Genomic DNA, 22,061 nt, shown 5'->3' on the forward strand with positions numbered 1-22,061 from the left:
AACCTCCACACTGTTTTCCAGAGCAGCTGCACCAGTTTACATTGCCACCAACAGTGTAAGAGGGTGCCCATCTCTCCACACCCTCGCCAGCATCTATAGTCTCTTGATTTGTTCATTTTAGCCACTCTGACTGGCGTGAGGTGGTATCTCAGTGTGGTTTTGATCCATATTTTTAAAAAGGGGAGAAAAGCACCTCACCAAGGAAGATAAAGAGATGGCAAAGAAGCATATGAAAAGATGCTCAACATAATATGTCATGAGAAAATTGCAAATTAAAACAAGATAGTAAGTGCAGTGACACACTGCACACAAAATCCATCGCAGTCATTTTTATAGAGCTCAGTGGTGGTGTTATTTATATTGCTGTGCATCTGATCTCCAGAACGCTTTTCACCCTGCAAAACTGAAACTATGCTCCCAAGAAGCAATAAAACCGCACTTCTCCCTCCCGCCAGCCCTTGTTAACCACCATTCTACTTTCGGTTCCTATGTATTTGACCACTTTAGTTTCCTACTCTAAGTAGAACCGTACTGTACTTGTCTTTATGTGACTGGCTTATTTCACTTAGCATAATATCCTCAAAGCTCATCCATGTTGTATCATGTGACAGGACTTCCCATGTTTTTTTAATTTGAAAAAAAAGTGTTAATGCTTTCACTTAGGAAATCTATGCTGTGCTGGTCCTTTACCTCCTCTCCTCCCAAACATCCATTACCCATCCTTCCCTCCTACTCTCAGTCCCAGGAGGCTGACCTCTGTAGATTGCCTCACCCTTGCCCTGTAATTTCTGGTTGGGTTTGGCTAATGGAGACTGCAGAACATGAGGTATTTTTTTGTTCCCACATAGCACTCCCTTCCTGCCTCACCCTTCTTTTAGGCAGTGGCTGCTCTTGATTCTCCTTCAGCACTAGTTCACTTAAGGCTCCCTCCTTGTCATTCCTTGCCTCTCACCCCCACCCACCACCTCTCTGCCCCCTTCAGGCTTTGGCTAGGATCAATTTCCTGTTGTCCGTCCCTGCCTGCTTCACCATCCCTTTTTTGTTCCTATAACCTCACTCATACCTTGGCAAATAAAATCTCTTTATTAAAGTCTCTTCATTAAACCCTTCTGAGTATGCCATCTGTTCGTATGACTCCTGCTGTGATCCTGAATCAGACGCATGCAGCTATATAAAAAAAATTAATGTGGAGAAGGCTAGGAAATGAAAAATAAAAATCTGTATCTACCCTCACATCCTTTTACTCCCTTCTATTCCATGTACAGTTGTTGCCATTTTATTTGTTGTTTGGTTTTTTTTGTTGTTGTTGTTGAGAGGGTAGTGTTGACCTTACCTGAGCTCACCTATTGGGAGAGTTCTGACTGGTCTCAGAAAAAAATGTTAAATTCTTCTCCATTGCTGGTAAGTGGTTCAAAAACCCAGGCCTAAGTCATCAGCATAGGGTATTTCCCTTTCCCAGGGGAATGGGCTGAGAATGGGGTTCTTGAGTCACTGCCATGATCCAGTTCAGACCCATGAGAATCCCAAGGGAAATTTGCTGGGGAGTTTCCTCCCAAGAGTACCATGCCTGAAAGTGAAGCCCAGAACTTCTGGAACCAGTTTGAGGACTCAGCAGAGGAGGCTGAGCCAGGAGAATCAGGACAACAGTTGGATCAGCACGTTCAGCTAATCCTATACCCAACTAGCCTCCACACATCCAATTATGGTATCTGATAAGTTTCGTGGTTTTCTGTTTACTTACAACAAAAGCATAGTAACCAAGACTTGCATGTGCTATAGAATACACATACCCAAATGGTGTTGTACAGCAAATTGCTTTTTTCACTAAATCATAGAATCCTGAACATTCTTCCAGGTAAGCACGTGTAGATCAGCTTCATCACTTTAAATACTGCATCGTCTTTCGTCAGATGGAAGCATAGTTTGTTCCTCTATTTCCTACTGAAGGACGCTTAGGTTGCTTGCAGTTACTCCCTATTACAAACATGGGCAAAATGACACATGCTTTAGTGTGCCTGTTTTATTATTTTTTATTTAAAAATTGTTTTAATGTTTATTTATTTTTGAGAGACAGAGCCAGAGCCAGAGCATGAGTGGAGAGGGGCAGAGGATGTGAGGGGGAGACACAGAATCCAAAGCAGGCTGTAGGCTCTGAGCTGTCAGCACAGAGCCTGACATGAGGCTCAAGCTAATGAACCACGAGATCATGACCTGAGCTGAAGTTAGAGGCTTAACTGACTGAGCCACCCAGGCATCCGTGGTGTGCCTGCTTTAATATGTACATAAAATAAATTCCTACTAGAATTGCTTGGTCAATAAATCTGAGGATTTAAAATGTTCATAAATACTGATATAGTGCCTTCCAAAAGGTTATATCAATTTATATTCCCGCTAAGAATATATGAGTTAATTATTTTTTCATATCCTTGCCAACATTGGGTATGATAAAAAGTTTAAACCTTTGGTGATCAGATAAATATTACATATAACCAGTGAATTAATATTTTTATTTATGAGTGAGGCCCAGGCATTTTTATATTTTTTCCTAGTAAACTACTCATGCCCTTTTGTCTATTTTTGATTTAATTTTATTTTTCTTATTGATCTGAAGTAGCTCTTTGTGTGTACTTTTAAAAATAGCTATTTATTATAGATATTATAAATTCTGTTCACCTGCTTTTGTTAATCATTTTAATTCATTTGTGGCACATTTAATGAGAAAGTTTTATGCAGTATAATGTATTGATTAATGTTTACTGTCATTATTTAAGACTATTGATTTATGCATGGAGACCTTCCTTCACTCCAAGATTATTTAAGTTCACTAATGTTTCTCCCAGTAATTTTATGGGTCTAAATTACATCTAAATCTCTGATCCAGGTGAAAAGTTTTTACACAAATCTGTAGTCTTAAGATATGTTGTTGCAGTGAGTATATACTAGTATTATAATTTTCAATTAAAATAGTCACTAGCTAGTGATATATCTTTCTATGAAAATCTTAACAACAAAAGGAAAAAAACCAATAACAGATGTACTTTGAAAAACATCGATATGTTAAAAGAATGAAACTAGGCTTCCCATATTTTGCTTTGAAATGTGCAAGAGCACCATATGTGCACCTCTCTCTGCTGTGTCTCAACTCCTCTTCCATGTGCACACTCTGTTCAGCACATGAGGACTTCCAGCCTGTTATTGGTGGCCACCCCTCCCCAGGCTCGATAGCAATCCACAGAAACAAAGGAAGAAAAGAAGTCAAGAGAAAAAGTAACAGAGATATAATAAGATGCAAGCATAATAAGATATAAGTGACCTGTTATAACCTGTTAAAAGCAGACTCAACAGTTTCATCAGGCAGCAGCAGCTCATCCTGACTCATTGGGACTGACAAATAGCACAGTTCATTTCTCAACTCCCACTCCAAAACCCTATTCCAGGCCCCCAGCCTCTCAAGTCCATAGCCCCAGAATGTCTCCATTTTGCATGCGGTTAAGAGCACAGGCTCTGGAGGGGTGTCTGGATTGCTCGGTTAGTTAAGCATGGGACTCTTGGCTTCAGCTCAGTCATGATCTCACAGTTCCTTGGTTTGAGCCTTGAACAACAGGCTCCGTATTTCATAAGGAGCCTGCTTGGGATTCTCAACCTCTTTTTCTCTCCTTCCCTCTCTGCCTCTCTCTCTCAAAATAAATAAACTTAAAAAAAAAAAAAGCACAGGCTCTGGAGGCAGATTGCCAGATTCACACTGAACTCTGGCGCTTATTAGCTGTGAGACCTTGACACATTGCTCAAATATCTCCGGACCTCTGTTTTCTCACCTGTAAAATGGGGATAATAAAAGTAGTACTTACCTTGGGTAGATATCCTGTGGATGCATTACCTAATATACCTAAACCATTTAACACAATGCCTGGCATATAATGGTGCTGAGTATATATTAGCTCCTATCTTTATCAGCTAAATTAAGTGTGTCTGACCTATAAGTTCATTGCAGAAGTCCAAAGGAATATCAGAAAGTTAGGAATTATAAGACATTCCAATTTTCCTGTTTGACACCTTTGCAAAGATCATGCAAGCTTTCCCTTTCTACTTTGTTAAGCTATAATATACGGATAATTAGTTTCTTGTTGTAATTAACTGCTAATTGTAGAATACAGTAAATATGCAATTTGAGGGCTACTGTTATTAAAGGGGTTCTTATTCACCTGACTTAAGACATGTTATTTCTTCTCCAAATGACTCAGTGCTCTACTCACTATGATTATGCAGTGAAGTTAGAGAGTTACTGAATCACTTCAAACCTATTTATTCATGCTAGGATCCCTCTGTGTAACAGCAGAAAAAAAAGTCTTCATTACACAGTAAGACAATGGCACCATAGTAGAAAGGAAAGAAAAAATGTCTTACTTGGTGAAGAGTGTAGCTGAGGTACATTTTGTGATAATACTTCTTCCCAGCAGCTCTATGGAGTAAGTATTTTCTAAAGTTGTTCTATGAAGCTTCTGTCTCATACAAAAGTAAACTACAACTTTCCAAGATTATATCACTAGCAGGGATCATTAGAGATTATTTTAGGAAACTACCCTACCACATCTATATGTAGGAATACATTTTTTTCAAAAAAATTGATTAATGCAAATGAATTGCATTTTATTTATTTTGCTATTTGGTTTATCTACTAGGGCTTTTATTACATTTTTTGTTTTCAAGATCAACAAAAACATGTAAATAATTTAATTAAAATAGGTAAATTAATTTAATTCTTTAAGTAAAAACTTCTTGCTGTTATGGTTTTAGTATCTTCTCATAACTCTGAGGTTACCGATTATAGATAATTTAAAATCATATTTGCTCTAGTAACTATTTTCTTGGGCATTCATGCTTTTATTTCTTGGGTTTGGTGCCTGATGGTTCCTGGTTTGCTGTTTGTCTTTGTAACCCAGCATCCCTGTCCGTGGGAGCAGGTTCTGTTCCTGAGCCACTGTCTCTGGTCATTGTGGATGGGCCAAGAATGAGGTGCTAAGAGGAGCTCCCTGTTTCTCTCCGATTCCATCTGCATTTCACTTCTCTCTGGAGCACTGTTCCTCAACCTTTGTCACATGATTGTCCTCCAACGGAACCTTTACAGGCACTTTCCCCACTAATCACCACTTAAGGCCAATGAACTACCACAGAGATGGCCATATTATTGCAATATCCAAATTCCTCTTTCCCCACCCTCACTGAGAGTGATAGCACATACCCCCAGCTGAAAATGCATGCTCTGAAGAATGTCCCTGCCTTTCCATACCAAGTGGGCTGGAGGGAAATGTTCTCCCTGCTTTCTGCTCAGAAAAGATTTGCCCAAAGAACTTCCCCGCTCCTTTACCCAATGTTTCTGAATTTAAAACATTCCTCCCTCTAACGTCTCGAATATACTAGGGGTTTTTGTTGTTGTTGTTGTTATATATTTTTTTATTGATAAACGTTATTTTTTTAGAGCACTTTTAAGTTCACAGCAAACCAAGCAAGAAATGCAGCGTCCCCACAGACCCCCTCCTACCTCACACCCAGACTCTTTTGCCACCAACATCAATACGCACATTGGTTACAACTGCACTCCCTTTAAAATTGAGGTTTAGGGGCACCTGGGTGGCTCAGTAGTTAGGCATCCGACTCTCAGTTTTGGCTCAGGTCATGATCTCAGGTTTTCATGGGTTTGAGCCCCATATTGGGCTCTGTATTGGCAGCATGGGGCCTGCTTGGGATTTTCTGACTCACTCTCTCTCTACCCCTCTCTTCCTCACATTGTCTCCCTCATAATAAATAAGCTTTAAAAAAAAAAGCATGTTAAAAACTGATGTTTTCTCTGTTAATCTGATGATAAAAGCTTTCAGTGTTTCTGGAATTTTTAAAAAACTCAGATCTCTTGATCTCTTGATTTTCAAGCAATAGAATGAATTCCTCTTCATCTTTATAATTTTTATAATTTTGAGGAACTGGGGCAGGTGGGCAGGGAGGGCATTCTTCACACCCTCCATCTCCAGTCAGGATTCTTGAGAGTTAGTTCTTTCGTGATTTTTTAAAAAATGGGGTAGGGGGCACCTTGGTGGTCTTGATTTTGGCTTTGGTGATTACATCATGCTTTGTGAGATCCAGCCCTGAGCCTGCTTGGGATTTGTTCCCTCTCTCTCTGCTTCTCCCCTACTTTCTCTCTCTCTCTCTCTCTCTCAAAATAAATAAATAAACCTTTTTAAAAGTTTTTTCGTTTTTTATTTTGAAAGAGACAGAGAATGAGCTGAGGAGAGGCAGAGACGGGGAGGGGGCAGGGATGAAGAATCCCAAGCAGGCTCCATACTATTAGCACAGAGCCCCTTGCAGGGCTCAAACTCATGAACCATGAGATCATGACCTGAGCTGAAATCAAGAGTGGATGCTTAAGCGACTGAGCCACCTACACACACACCCCAAAGTAAATAAATAAACTTAAAAAAATTGGGGGTGGTGGTCAGGGAGGCTTTAACTTCCACTGACTGTTATTGTAAGCTATACTAAGGATCTTCTAATTTTAGCTCAGTAATTCTTCTAAATTCTAAAAGGCAAGAAAATTATTCTTAACTAAATATCCAACATAAAAAAAAAGTAATCTCTATGCCCAATATGGCTTGACGCAGAGATCAAGGGCCGCATGCTCTACCAACTGAGCCAGCTAGGCACCCCTAAATATCCAACATTTTCAATAAATAATATGTATTAACCTATGTGTGATGAAGTAGAATGGCTCTCTTTTTATGAGTCCTTTCTTTAATGTACTGTATTTTTGATTGTTGAATTTATGATATATTTAATTTATATAGTAAATTAAAACCACTTATCAATACTACACATTTAAAAATTTTTACAGATAAAAGACCACAAAGCCCATTACATTCTATTTCTATTGCTGCATATTCACTTTTAATCTGTCAGTATATATGAACATATATGGCATAGTTCTAATATTTTATGCATACTATTTCTGTTCTGTTTTGTTACCAAATATGTGTTCATGTCTACTTATATTTATAAGTCTATAAAATTCCATTTGTACTACCCATGTAATTATTAAACAGAATGGAATCATCATATTTGCTGACATCTTGCTAGTATTAAGAATATTTTTCATTGTGGGGAAGAGTATGAACACCACCAAGCAGCTTCCTAAAACACTTAACCCAGTTCATAGTGCACTATCAGCCCCACCAACACTGAGTTCAAAATTTTAACTCGTTTGGAAGTTCTTAAACTGACACTTTCTTTTCACATGTGTAACCACATTTTCCCACGTAATGACTCCCTGTCTGTATTCTCACATATATGAAGGTGTTTGTGGTAGATTGTATTTGCCTAATCTGTCTGGATAAACCAAACAGTCTCTCATACCTTCTCATTGACACTGCCCCCACTGAGTGGTAAGAGCTCTGCTTCTCTTCTAGATTTTGAGCGGCTTTGTAATTCTGGCAGAAGTGACACTGTGTGACCTCCAGGGCTATAGAATGTTTGGGTTCAAAAGAAGTGTATCAAAAGATACACCTTGTCTTAAAATGGAGCCACCTAGCTGTGAGGAAGCCCAAGCAGCCTATAAAGTGGCCCATGTGGAGGCCACCTGAGGGCCTCAACCCATAGTCCTGGCTGAGTTCAGTTACACAGCCAGCCCCAACTTGCCAACCATGTGAGAGAGTCATGTTTACGCACTAGCACCAGACTAGTCACTCTTGCTAATGCTGTTGAGAAACAGGAATATGACATCCCTGTTGAGTTCTGCCCAAATTAAAGATTTATGAGCAAAATAAATAATTGTTTTGTTTCAAACCGCAAAATTTGGGGCTGGTTTGTTACCCAGCAACAGATAATTGATACAGTGTGCATGTCTCTTAACCATGTTATCAAGTGCAAGTTGGAATGTTTACATGTACAGGCATCCCTGGGTGAGGGGGATACTGTGGGTTCGGTTCCAGACCAAGCAATACAGTGAAAGCAATAAAGTGAGTCAAATGAATTCTTTTGTTTCCTAGTGCATATGAAAGTTTTGTTTACACTGTACTGTACTCTATCACGTGTGCAATAGCATTATGTCAAATATAAATACATACTTTAAACTTATTTTATTTTTAAACAATGCTAACCATCATTTGAGCTTTCACAAAGTTATAATGACTGCTCACAGATCATCATGACAAATATAATAATAATTAGAAAAAATTAAAACATCACAAGAATTGCCAAAATGCGACCCAGAGACATGAAGTTAGCAAATGTTGGAAAATGGTGCTGATGGACTTGCTGACATGGTTATCACAAATCTTCAATTTGTAAAAAAGAGATTCACTATCTGTGAAGTACAAGAAAGCGAAGCACAATAAAACCAGGTATGCCTGTATTTGTCTAATTCTTTATTTGGAATAACCTTTTTCTTTTACATCAGAGAGAAATACAGAGAGGTGAAAGGCAGGATAGCATAATGCATAAGGGCACTCTGGAATTAGACTGCTTGAGGTCAAATTCTGGCTCTGTCCATCATTAGCAATTTGTCAACAGATACCTGGTCATCTGTTAAATGGGACTGATAATGACAACCATTTCAAGAAGTGTTATGAAGATTAAATGAGTTAATGTATGTAAAATACTTAGCTCAGAGCACAGCCAACGGTAAATCCTGTTTTAAGTGTTAGCCATTCCTAACAGTTACGTATTTTCACATATGACTGTATTCTGCTGCTTTTTAAAAAATTGCATTGTGACATACATATTTTCTTTAGTCTTTTTAAAAACATTTTCTTTACTCTTATACTTGATATCAGCTGGGATTTTTGCTAGTATAGTAACAGAAAAGTCAATAAAAACTGAATTAAGAAGGAAACAGTTTAACTAACTTAGTAAGAGGTCTTGGTTGGACAAGCTCTGCAGTTGACCACTGTATCATTTCAATGATGCCATCAAAGATCCAGATTCTGTCCAGTTCTTATATTTGTTAAGATTGGCAACAATGTGCTTAGGTAATTCCAATCATCGTATCCAAGCATATGGCAAATCCAGAGGAAGTAGGCAGGTCATCTCCTTTTTTTTTTTAATTTTAATGTTAAAAAAATTTTTTTTTTGAGACAGAGAAACAGAGCATGAGCAGGGAAGGGTAAGAAAGAGAGGGAGACACAGAATCCAAAGCAGGCTCCAGGCTCTGAGCTGTCAGCACAGAGCCTGATGCAGGATTCAAATTTACTTCTGAGCTGAAGTCTAACACTTAACTGACTTAGTCACCCAGACGCCCCTCCTCTTTTGATTCTCTTAAAGGAGCAAAAAAGGTTTTCTTCACAGACTTCAGTTCACTGGCAAAATTTTGTATGTACCCAATTCAGAAACAAATTCCTTGCTGTATATCACTGGAGTGGAAAGAATTTTGGACCATCAACCACAGTTTACTGAACTTTCTAACATATACAACTTGCTTTTGGTAAAATATACCGTTTCATCAGTAGTTCTGATTTCTTCTCTGACTCAGATATTTAAGAGAGTGTCCTATGCTTTCCAGATGGCTGGTTACCTAAAAAATTTTTTCTTGTTATTGTATTGTAGACGAAATGACATGTTGAATTATGATCTTTTGTTCAGTAGGCATCTTTGCATCTCATTCTACTTCTCAAGGAGAGAGTCTATTTTTTTCTCCATGTCTGTTAATTCTACTCTATTTCATCGTTCAGCTATGTAATTAATTGTTTAATCAATCTGCCATTTTGATAGTGGGACTTTATAGTTTACAATTATGAATATATTCCTATTTATTTCTTCCTGTATTTCTGCATTATCTTTTGTTTTAGGCATTTGTTTGCTTTGTTTCTTGAAGACAGATTTAATGTTGATATCTTACGTGTTATTATACTTTTTACCATCGCATAGCAATCTTATTTCTCACTTGCTTTAGTTTCAAATTTGTTTTACCTAATTCTATAATAGGAACTCTGCTTCTGCTTCTCTGTCTCTCTTTCTACTTTCTTTCCCTAATTTTTTTTTCTCTTGTTTTTGGACAAACATGTTGAAACTCAGATCATCTCTAAATAGCAGTCTTATCTCTCATTTTGTTAATGATGCCAATAACAACGTTCAGCTTAGAAAAATCACAAAAATACCTATTGATTATATCTTTATACCTGGAACTTTGAGAGCCTATGAGACCCTGAAATTTGCAGGTTTAAATAAACTTAACTTTTCAAACCAGTTTGTACTTCATTATGGTTTATCATCAACATCATTATAGTTAATACTGTATTTTCTGATAATGAAGGTGTTTAGTTGAATATAAGGATACCACTTCGAACTTTTGCCAAAGTCAGTAATGCCACAAAGGTTATTTCATCATCCAATAGAAATTCAATAGTATTTTAAAGGCATTACAAGTAATTTTATATGGAATTCTCCAAATAGCAAAAAACATTTGGATTGTTTCTAAACAACTGCGGGCCTTTAAATTGTTCTCTAAGTAGTCCAGTAAGGACTCCTAGAAGAGTTTGGGTACTGTGTATTACTATGTACATGAGAGAGAATGAAGCACATGTCTATAGTTGGCTACAAAAAGACCCCAGAGATATCAGGTCCTAGAGCCTATAAATATCAACTTATTTTGAAAAAAAGTCTTTGCAGTTGTGATTAGATTAAGGATCTTGATACGGGGAACTTATCTGGTGGGCCTTAAATGTCATCACAAGTGTCTTCATATGAGACAGGCAGAGGGCAATTTCACACACACACACACACACACACACACACACACACACAGGATGGGGAGGACTGAGAGGAAAAGAGGCAGAAGGAGGAGGAGGAGGGGAGAAGAAGAAGACGATGACAACAATGGAGAAGGAGGAGGAGAAAAAGAAGAAGAGGAGGGAAATGGGGAGGAGGAGGAGGAGGGGAAGAAGGAACGAAGGAAGACTTGAAGATGCTGGCCTTGAAGATTTGAATGATGAGACCACAAGCCAAGGAATGTCAGCAGCAACCAGAAGCTGGAAAAGACAAAGGATGGGTTCTCCCCAAAGCCTCTGGAGGCAGCAAGGCTCTGCCAATACCTTGATTTCAGTCTAGTGATATTGGTTTAAGGGCTTCTGGCCTCCAGATTTCTGACAGAATAAATTTCTCTTGTTTTAAGCCGTCAAGTTTGCGATAATTTTTAGAGTGGCCATAGGAAATGAATACATTGCCAACCAATTATATATTTTCAAATATCAGAAGATAACTTTAGTGGTGTCCTATGCAATGACAGCAGGGTTCCTGGATGGAGTAGTAAGAGCCAACCTTGGTATCCAGTATGAAACCAGGAGGCTGTATGGAGTGGTAAAGTAAGTTGCCTTCAGACCCAGGAGAATATTCTGCTAGGTTCCTAAATAGAATCAGCTTTAATTATCTAGTTAAGGAGAATATGGAAACACTCTACCTTCAATAAAACCCAGTTGAACAAAACACCTTGCATATAAAATGCCAATTGAATGAAACGTACAAATGGCATGCAGCTATACAGGTAAGGCGGGTCCTTTGTCTGCTCACAGACTCCCCGTTTGACAGTATGTCTTTGTGTTTGGGTTACTTTAGAACCAGTTGGGGGGCCCGCAGGCACTGGAGATACATGCAAGGCCTTCCAGGTTTCTCCATTACTTTTTTTTTTAAAGGTTCCTTTCTTGGTCTTGCTTTGTTTTTAAAACCAGGAAAGCAGCCTGCATTTCCAAGGTCATTAGCTCTTCTGGTCTTTTCTTTTCAGGACCATATTGTTTTGTTTTGTCTTTCTTTAACCTAGAAAAAAATGCAACCACAAATGTAATGTTTATCTTTCAAAATAGCAGCTGAAAAAGGCACAGGATGTGTGAGACTAAAAACCCTCTTTTGGTTTCCTCTCCTCTTTTTGTGTGACTTTCCTCAGGTTCCTCCCAGAGGGAGCCTGCTATAAGTGACATTTTTTTGTTTGGCTTATGGGGGAAAGTTCCCCCAATGAGAGCAGCATCACCTTAGGAACATAAGCTGGTGTACTCTGTGCCTTTAGGCTCAGGCTTAACTGTACCTCAGTGATGATTCTCCACTGTTGTCTTCTTCACTGTGTCATGACTTCAAGTGGATTACTCTTCATTCTCTCCTCAGTTGTCTGAAAATAATCATGGGCCGTGGATCCCAGTGCTACCAAAATATTGACTTTTCTTGGGTACTCTGTAAAAAACCTTCTTGGAAATCTATCTTCAACCAATTTAGCTGTTTACTTTCTTTTTGGGTGCATTCCATCAGACAACAGGATTTAGTAGTTCAAATTCTTGCCTCACAGGACTACTTGTTGTTAATGTCATGTGTCCTTTCTTCCACTTCTCATTTCCTACACCCTCTTTGCTCAATTCTCTCTTCCTTTATTTCTACATCTTTGCACGGTCTTCTAGAACCACCCACCTGCTAGCTATTGACTTGGGACCTTTCTCATCCCCATTATTTTGGATATGACTTTTATCAAGTATAATGGAACTGTGGTAAGTGTTTTTCAAAAACTGAATTGAATCTCTCTGATTAGATGCTATTAAGACTCCTTTTCTGCAGTACACATACGTTTGTTTCTGTTACATGTAATCTAACCCTTCATAAAATTAACTCTGGTCTCTCAGAATGATGGCCATGTTATTTCTTGGTAATGACTACAACGCAGTTTTATTATGCCTCCAAAGTATCATCTTTCTTTTTGCAGAATGTAATTAATTCACTTACAGAAAGAAATGAGTTTCAAGGTTTAAAAATTGACTAATGCAAAGAAAGGGAAAACTGGTTATGGTGTTTCTGGAGAAGCATGCTTCATGGGTAGTTTTACCCACAGCACTGAAAGACAAGGCATTGAAAAAGTCACAACCAGGGGCGACTGGGTGGCTCAGTCTGTTGAGCGTCCGATCTCAGCTCAGGTCATGATTTTGCAGTTCGTGGGTTCAAGCCCCATGCTGGGTGGGCTCTGTGCTCACAGCTCAGAGCCTGGAGCCAGCTCCGGATTCTATGTCTCCCTCTCTCTCTCTACCCCTCGCCCAGCTTGAGCTTTGTCTCTCAAAAATAAACATTAAAAAAGAAAAGAGTCACGACCAAATGGTCCCTATTTGAGTAGTGCATAGCCACATTGAAGTAGCATTCCTCCTGTTACCTTTTTTTTTTTTAAGTAGGCTCCATGCCCATCACGGGGCTTGAACACAAGATCCTGAGATCGAGAGTCTCACGCCCGTCTGAACAAGCCAGCCAGGTGCTCGTATCGCCCCTCCTTTTGGTGACTTCAGGAGCTTTAACTGAGACTATACTACCTTAGGAAAAACTGAGACTATACTACTTTGGGAAAGTTCCTAAGTATATGGGCATTTCTAGAATGACTAGAAATTTTTGTTTCTTTTCTATTGATCGGAGGTTTATTTGCCCTTCTGCACTGTTTTGTTCTTTCAGGGAATGTCTTACGGCATTTGTCCTTCAATTCTTCTATGCCTAAAAAACTGGCCCTGAGTGAGTACTTAGGAAGGGGAAGAGATACTCTCTTTTTATTTCTTTGCAGTTTTCACTGAGGAAACCAAAGGCAGACCACTTCCTTGGTATATCTTTTAGCATCTTACCAGATTTTCTTTTATTATATTTTTTTCTCTCTGTGTGGTCTCTTAATGCAAATGGTAGTTAAACATGCTATTTCTGGCTTAGGTCAGGTGTTTTTTTTCACAGTGGATTTTATAGGCCTTTTATGCAATGTGATCAGCCAACCCCAAACATAGCCTAAGGAGAAACTTCCATGTTGAGTATACTTCATATGAATTTCCCCTGGCCTTAAAATTTGTATATCCTGAATCAGCTCTTATTTTATGTATCTGAAACATCATTTAAGGGAAATTACCGAAAAAAAAAAGAGGTTTTTACATAAATATTTGGATCTAGGTTCTTTCAACTTTAATAAATCAAACCTTTGTCTCCCTTTGCTTAAAATAAGCCGAAGGAGAAGTAGATGAAAGATTACACAGAAACTGCCTCTTCAGATGCCGTCTGCCTCAAAGTACAGACAATTTTTCTTGTGGGTATAAGACCTCATTATGCAATGAGTTGAAGCATAACAGAAGAAACTGGATTATACCAGATTCAAAGTAAAAATCCAAGTAGGTTTCTCCAGCTCTGGTGGGCTAATTTGCATTCTGTATATTCTTTTTCAGGTCAGTTAAGGTGGTCCTAGACCCAGACAGATTTGTCCAGTATGGATTGGGGAATAAATAACTCCTTTTGTACCTGAGCGCTTTGTAGGGAGGAGTCTGTAACCGAGCTCTTACCTCTCTTTTTGTCCCTGGTGTGGGTCACACAGCACAATGTATTTCTTACATTTTTATGTCACCTGGAGCTCCTTTCGTTATAAGCTATCAATTTCCTTTACCATTATCACCTTACTAAAGAGATAGGTATTTGCAACAGTTTTCAGCATCAAAACGATCTTAAAAATTTTTTAAAATAGAGAGTATGGGGGCAGAAAAAGAAAACAGCTATTTACCAGCCCAAGGATCTTGCAATTATCACCAAATTTAAGAAACACAGTTCTCAAGTATGTGCCCTACCTAGGAGTGCAGTAGCACAGAGGCTGATCTGGGTAACATAGGTCAACAATGTCAGTCGGTTCTAAGGGTTTCTTAGTCAGTAACTGATTGTGAGGCCTTTCCTAGGTCTTTGTGTTTATTAAGGACGAGGAATACAGGGGACAGTTTGAGGTAGGCATAGACTGTCATGTTGCTGTAGGACATGATCTCTGTGTAAGCAGGAAACAGCTTTCTCATCAATATCTATGGCTGAAAGCCATCTGGACTGGAACCTACCTAAAAGTCATGGAGACAAAGTGTGGCAAAAAGCCCTTACTGTTTTTGTGCCGCTAATTATGCTGCTTTATGAATGACTTTTTTGTTTAGTAACTATTGGCAGATGCAATATACCTTGAGTTCTAAGATGGAAAGGTCACTTTAGTGATCTTTGACCACAATTCTGCTGACCACGGTTCTGCAGGAGACCAAAATCATTCAAGTTTTCTTTGATTTTTGAATATTTTGTTTAATAATTGTAAGAAAAGTAATTTTGTGGTGGTTTTTAAAAATAAGTCTGTCTAAATAAGCATGACCTTCCCATTAGATTGAATTGCAATCTGTTCTTGGACTAGGCAGAAAAAGAACTATCAGAACTTCTTGAAGTCTTTTTCCAGGACTTTGATTCTATTAGCTAGAACAATGTTTGAACACAAGGCAAAGTCCTCTGGCTATTCAGTCTGAAAACATGAAACTTCACATTCATGGTTTGCAGAAATTTGACTGTTCCAAGCCAGCCATGTTTGTTTTATGATTTCCTGCCCAGTGTACTTTTTCTATTTTGACTTAATTTAAAAAGTTTTTTTAATGTTTACTTATTAATTTTTTTGAGAGAGACAGAGTGCAAGCAAGGGTGGGGGGAGTACAAAGAGAGAGACACACAGAATTTAAAGCAGGCTCCAGCTCTGAGCTGTCAGCACAGAGCCTGAGCAGGGCTTGAACCCACAAACAGCAAGGTGGCTCCTTGACTTAAATTTAAATTGCACATATATATATATTTTTAAAACCGTGCATGCATATCTTAGGTGTAATTAATGAGCAGGTGTGAAATATAAGATATAATGTACAAACATATTTAGAGATGTGGAATATTGAACCATGATTAGACTATCTCACTCATTCTCATACAGATTCTAGAAAAAATAATTTTTAAAATTATTTAGCAGTTAAGTTTACAAAATATTCCTGGGAAATAATGTATATTGCCATATGTTCCACTAATGGGTGCAGCTATACTTTAAACTATTTCAGTTAGGATTAAGTAATATCATTTTCTATATTTCATTAAAGTGCCACAAATTTAGATAATTTACCAGAATTCACATAAAGTTAACATTGTTTTTGTCTCCACTGTGGGGAAAATGTTAAAAAAACAAGGAAGAAAAAATTTTTAGGTATTGCAGGGGTCTTTTAATTAGATCCTAGGGTAATTAATACATTTTTTTTAAAAATCAGTGTTTTTTGTTTTTGTTTTTAGAGAGACAGAGAGCGTGAGTAGGAGAGAGAGAGAGAGACAATCTTAAGCAGGCTCTATGGTCAGCTCATTGCAGGGCTCCATCCCATGGCCCTGGAATCATGACCTGAGCCAAAATCAGGTTGGGTATTCAACTGACTAAGCAACCTAGGCACCCCTAAAAATCAGTGTTAAATGGAATCTGCCTTCAGGTGCCTTTTATGTGTGTCCTATTATATGTATCAGGCTTATCTCATTTTAGGAAAGTGCACAAAAAGATGGAACTAATGGTCTGGAAATTTGATCAAGCATCTAAGAAACCCACTGAAAAAAATTTTGTAGTACTAACTTCATATTCCTTTTCTGTTATAACAAAATGGCATTAAAAATAGCAAACTTTCTCTGTATTAATTAAAATAATAATTTTGATAAAGATAGAAGGAGAGCAAATTCCTATACTGAAAGCCAGCCAGAATAGAGTGACAGAGCACTGGGGACGTAAGTCTGGCTTGTGACAGAGGATCTTGAAATTTAGATTATATAAATGCACATTGTGTGGACAGCAGAGGGTTGTGAATTATATATGCAGTAATGATAGAGAAATATCGGTGCCTCCTCCCACAATTCATATTGCCAAAATAATGATTATGATAGTAGCAAGACTCTCCTGGCCTTCCTGGATGAAGCCCAGTATGACGCTTGGTAAGATTTAACTGGAATAGGGCAGACTTCTTATGATATTTGGCCAGGCTTTGTGCTTATGTCTTTTACCTTACTTGACTTACACACACACGCTTTCTATTATACATGATCAATAATGTTGGTTTATACAGTATCTCTTCTTTAAATATAAAAAAAAGAGGCCTATGACCCAGAAATTACATTACTAGGTATTTATCCAAAGGATACAAAAATGCTGATTCGAAGGAGCACTTGCACCCCAATGTTTATAGCAAAGCTATCAAAAATAGCCAAGTTATGGAAAAAGCCCAAATATCCATTGACTGACGAATGGATAAAGAAGATGTGGTATCTTACAATGGAATATTACTTGGAGATCAAAAATAATGAAATTTTGCCATTTGCAACAACGTGGATGGAGCTAGAGTGTATTATGCTAAACAAAATAAGTCAGTCAGAGAAAGATAAAAATCATGATTGCAGTCATATGTGGAATTTAAGAAACAAAACAGGTGAACATAGGGGAAAAGAAGGAAAAATAAGGTAAAAACAGAGAAGGAGGCAAACTATAAGAGACTGCTAAATACAGAGAACAAACTGAGGGTTCCTAGAGGGGAGGTGGGTGGGGGAAAGGGCTAAATGAGTGATGAGAATCAAGAAGGCATTTGTTGGGATGAGTACTGGGTGTTGTATGTAAGTGAGGAATCACTAAATTCTACTCCTGAAATCATTATTACACTAAATATGTTAACTAACTTGGATTTAAATAAAATGAAAATTAAAAAAAGTATTAGAAATTTATCTAATTTATCCTTATTAAAAAAAATAAAAGAGGGAAGCTTTTTCAAGGGCCCGGAAACTTCCTGCTTTCTTATTCACCCAGAGTGCCTATCTTTACAGAGCAATTTTTTTGTTTTGTTTTGTTTAAAAATAATTTTTTATGTCTTTGTTTTATTTTGAGAGACAGAGAGTGAGTGGGGGAGGGGCAGAGAGAAAGGGAGACACAGAATCAGAAGCAGGCTCCAGACTCTGAGCTTCCAGCACAGAGCCTCACATGGGGCTTGAACCCACAGACTGTGAGATCATGACCTGAGCTGAAATCGGAGCTTCACCAAGTGAGCCACCCAGGCGCTCCTGTTTTGTTTTGTTTTGTTTTGTTTTGTTTTGTTTTGTTTTGAACAGGTTATTTGCGAAAACTTTCAGCAATTTTCTCAGAAAAAAATTCCATACTACTCATTTTAATATGGCAGGGAGATGTGTGGCTCCATGCTCCCGATCCGGCTGTTGTGCCCACGTTACTCTGCCTGTACCTTCAGCTGGGGGCCCTCGCTCAGTCCTCTCTCGCAGTGGTCTTGGTGTCCTGGTTCATGCTGTTTCCTTCACTCAGGCGACTCTTCCTCCTCCTCTCTATGCATCCAAATCTTTTCCATTCCTCTAACTACAAATCCTATCCCCTCTATGAAACTTCATGCCAGGTCATTCTGGACTTCAATATCATATTATGAACAGTTGGTTTATTTGAATATTACTGGTAAAATACAAGACATGGTAAAGTTTAAGCAAGACTAGGGCTCAGGTCGTTTGAGTGGATTCTGACCATTGGATCCATCTCTGTGCCTCTCTGCTTTTTTTTTTTAGCTTGTTTTTTTCATCTTTTCTCTATTTTCTCCCTCTCTTTTAAAGGCGAAGGGACATACTCCAAATGTGGATGTACTTGGAAACCCATGCTTTGGAGGGGGGAAGCTAATAGATGGTCACTGAAGGGTCAAAATAGCCAGTGTGGAGCCTATCCAGTTGGGCCACCATCAACACAACACAATCCCAAATGCCACAACCAATCAGGTCAAGAGGACTGCATTTATTGTTAGGGCAATTCCCAAAGGTATATTACAGCCTGAGATTCTGAGGAAAAAAACAAAGCCCTGAAAAACTAATAAAGTCAGTTCATCAAAGAAAATGACACGATATTAAAAAAAAACCCTGAAAAACATATATGGTATCAAGGTAGATAGGTGATAAAAAATATAAACTTGGTACATAAGACATTTAGAAACAATAAAATATATCTAAAGTTATGGAGAGAAGAACAGTTCTTGCTTAAATCTGAAGAGAGGCAAGTTGAAGCCTTACCATTGCCGAGAAGAAATACTTCTTTTTCTTTTTCTTTTCAATTTTTTAAAACTTTTTTAGACAGAGAGAGAGAAGAAGAAAAAGAGAGAGAGAGAGAGAGAGAGAGAGAGAGAGCGAGCAAGCGAGCTTTTAACGGGGGAGGGGAGCAGAGAGAGAAAGAAAGAGAATATTAAGTTGACTCCACACTCTGCATAGAGCCAGATCCCACAACCCAGGATCACAACCTGACCAGAAAACAAAAGTTGGAAGCTCAACCAACTGAGCTACCCAGGCGCCCCTGGAAGAAATATTTCTTAAATAAAAGCTGAGATAAAGCCACAAGATGCCCAGCCAAGCCACGCATTGGGTTAAGAGAGAAGATATCATCAAGAGCACATATCAAAGGGCATACTTGAGAGATGTTGTTTCACCAGGGACCCAAATTTGCAAAAATTTTCAATCCTCTTGCTAAATCTGAAAGAAAGTGACTTGAAGGCATGGAGATGTAAACAACCTAAAAAAAGAAAATTCCTATCCAAGCATTTAGATTTAATATCTAAATGATCTAAGATTCTTATATACTTTAAAAAAAATGTTTATTTTTCAAAGAGAGAGAGAGAGAGAGAGAGGGGAAGGACAGAGATGGGGGGGGAGAGAGAGAGAGAGAGGGGAAGGACAGAGATGGGAGGGGGGAGAATTCCAAGCAGGCTCCTTGCTGTTAGCACAGAGCCCAACAGGAGCTGGATCCCAAGAAACCATGAGGTCATGATCTGAGCCCAAGATCAAGAGTCTGATGCTTAACCAACCAAGCTACCTAGTCACCCCTGATCTTGAATTTAGTTCTCTATGTTTTGTCTTCCCTGCTGTTTTTTTTAAGGTTTTATTTTAAATAATTTTTACCCTCAATGTGGAGCTTGAAGTTATAATCCTGAAATCAAGAGTCTCATGCCCTATGAACTGAGCCTGCCAGGCATCGTCTTCCTCCCCGGTTAAACAGAAAAAACAAACACTACATCAAGGTGAAATGTAAAGCAAGGATCACTTTTAAAATAGAGTCTCCTGGGGCGCCTGGGTGGCTCAGACAGTTGAGCCTTTGGCTTCGGCTAAGGTCATGATCTCACAGTTTGTACAAAGAGTTCAAGCCCTGCATCGGGCTCTGTGTTGACAGCTAGTTCAGAGCCTGGAGCCTGCTTCAGATTCTGTGCTTCCCTCTCTCTCTGACCCTCCCTTGCTTGCACTGTCTCTCTCTGTCTCTCAAAAAATAAAAATAAAAATAAATAAGAATAAAATAGAGTCTCCTTACTCTCTCAAAATTGATTAAAAAAAAGGAAAATAAAGGTCTTCAAGGACCTCTTTTACTTGCAGTAGTTAATGGTTACTTACCACATGTTTTTAGCTTTCTTTTGTTGAGTCATCAACTATTCTCCTCCTCCACTCCTTAGTTTCCAGGGTCAACAGGGAACCTTTTATTAAATCATGGGACTGCATTTGCTATGTTTGGTCTTGATCCAGCTTCTTTATTATCTCTGCTGTTGTTGTGCACTACACTGTTTTGTAGACACACCAGATAAAATGGGGGAAACAAAACCGGGAGACTATTCCCAGACTATTTGCCAACTGATTTTAAACTGTTGCTGGGTGCTGGTACGCAAAATAATAAATGGCCTTTTATTCTTAAGTCTTGTAGAATAGAAATGGGGTGGGGGTTGTTAACTTCTGATTCTGTCAAATGCCTTCATTCTTCCTTGCCTCAGTTTCCTAATTTAATAGTGTCCAGAATTTTGTTTTCTTTTCTTCTGTAATTCTATATAATGCAAATGCCTTGAATATTTTTCATCATCCCATCATAACAAAAAGAGTAGAAAGGCTATATGTAGAATCATTTATAATCTTCCAGATCTTATTCTCAGAATTCCTTAGTTTTCAATTGTAGTGTCTCAGGAAATCTATGAAACTATGCCAGTAGTTCACAAAGTAAACCTCACAGAGCTGATCCCTCGACAAGTGAGGGTCAGGGAGTATCAGTAAGTTGCTGCAAGATATATACCTAGCTGGGGTCAGAACTCACCAGAACTGGAATCCAACTCTTGGCCATTCTCAACGGAACTCTTAATTTTTACTGGAATTTCAGAATGCCTAACCAGACTCAAGGTCTGGATTGGGTTTCTCAGTCCAGTATGACCTTTGGAAACATATGATCTGAAAGATTTGACAATCTTGGGCTATTTCACAGATATTTGGGATCTGTCTACAGGGAGTCTGGGACCTAACCTCCTTCTGGAAAACAGCCACATTCCCAAGGACTCAGTCTCAATCTACATTTTTCACAGTTGAGCAGGGAAGGGGGTCAGCGTTGACACAGCTGAACATTCTACAATGTATCCACATCTCTAGTGGAACCAGGACAGAGTAGGGGTGAGAGAAGGGTACAAGATGAACCATTTGTTCAAAGGGGCTACACAATCATTAACCTGGTAACAGTGAGGGCCAGTATCCTTTCTCACATTAGTTCTAAGAAAACTCTGTACAAAATGTAATTTTGCCTTATCTTTAAATTTTTTTTAATTTTGCAAAACATTTTTAAAGACTCATCATTGAGTACCTTGCCTTTGAATCACAAATCACTCAGTGTGCACGTGGGTTTTGTTCAAATCTGCACCAGAATGGAACATTTTGTTTTAGGAATGTGAGAAGTAGAAATACAAATCTGCCAAGTCTTCCCCCAAATTGCTCTGGGATTAGGCAGGGTAGGTATTGACCTTCCAAGGGAGGGGGTGAAGACAAGGCAAGTCTGAGTCAGGTAACGCCCTTGGGTGAGGTCCCAGGAAGATAAAAGTGGTCAGATCACAAGGACAGAGTGTATTAAATATTTCTGCCCTCCACTGGGCCAGTTCCATAATATAGAGAGGAAATGGAGGTGTGGACGCCCAAAAATTCCAGTCGTTAGGCTTGTGGTGGGGGCAGCGAGCACGAAAGGGCCTGCCTGCTACTTACTGAGGTTAAGCCACTGTGAGCAGCGAACCCAGAAAAGTTCACCTGATTTCGTTACAAACCTGCAACATTGAGCCCGGGGACAAACTGGGTGTAAACGAACTCAGAACCGGAAAATCCAGGCCCGCACCCTATGAGCGCCGGTCCCCACGCCTCGCCCCCGCAGGATCCTGCGTGGGACCTAGGCCGGGGGCAGAGTCTGGCTCGGCGCCCGACCCCGCCCCTCCCGT

The 22,061-nt window shown here is 38.9% G+C and overlaps 1 long non-coding RNA gene across 1 annotated transcript in view; it reads right to left on the reverse strand.

The window, feature by feature from the left end:
* LOC115290781 overlaps positions 1–12,123 on the reverse strand; it is a 13,976-nt gene extending 1,853 nt beyond the window's left edge. Inside the window, exons 1-2 of the long non-coding RNA XR_003908192.1 lie at positions 12,053–12,123; positions 1,791–1,974 (exon numbers count right to left, since the gene is read on the reverse strand). This is a non-coding gene — a long non-coding RNA (uncharacterized LOC115290781). The remainder of the gene's footprint in view (positions 1–1,790; positions 1,975–12,052) is intronic.
* Between the last annotated feature and the right edge of the window lie 9,938 nt (positions 12,124–22,061).

Source organism: Suricata suricatta, chromosome 4 (genome assembly GCF_006229205.1).
Source record: "Suricata suricatta isolate VVHF042 chromosome 4, meerkat_22Aug2017_6uvM2_HiC, whole genome shotgun sequence".
In the NCBI taxonomy this organism is placed as follows: Eukaryota; Metazoa; Chordata; class Mammalia; order Carnivora; family Herpestidae; genus Suricata; species Suricata suricatta.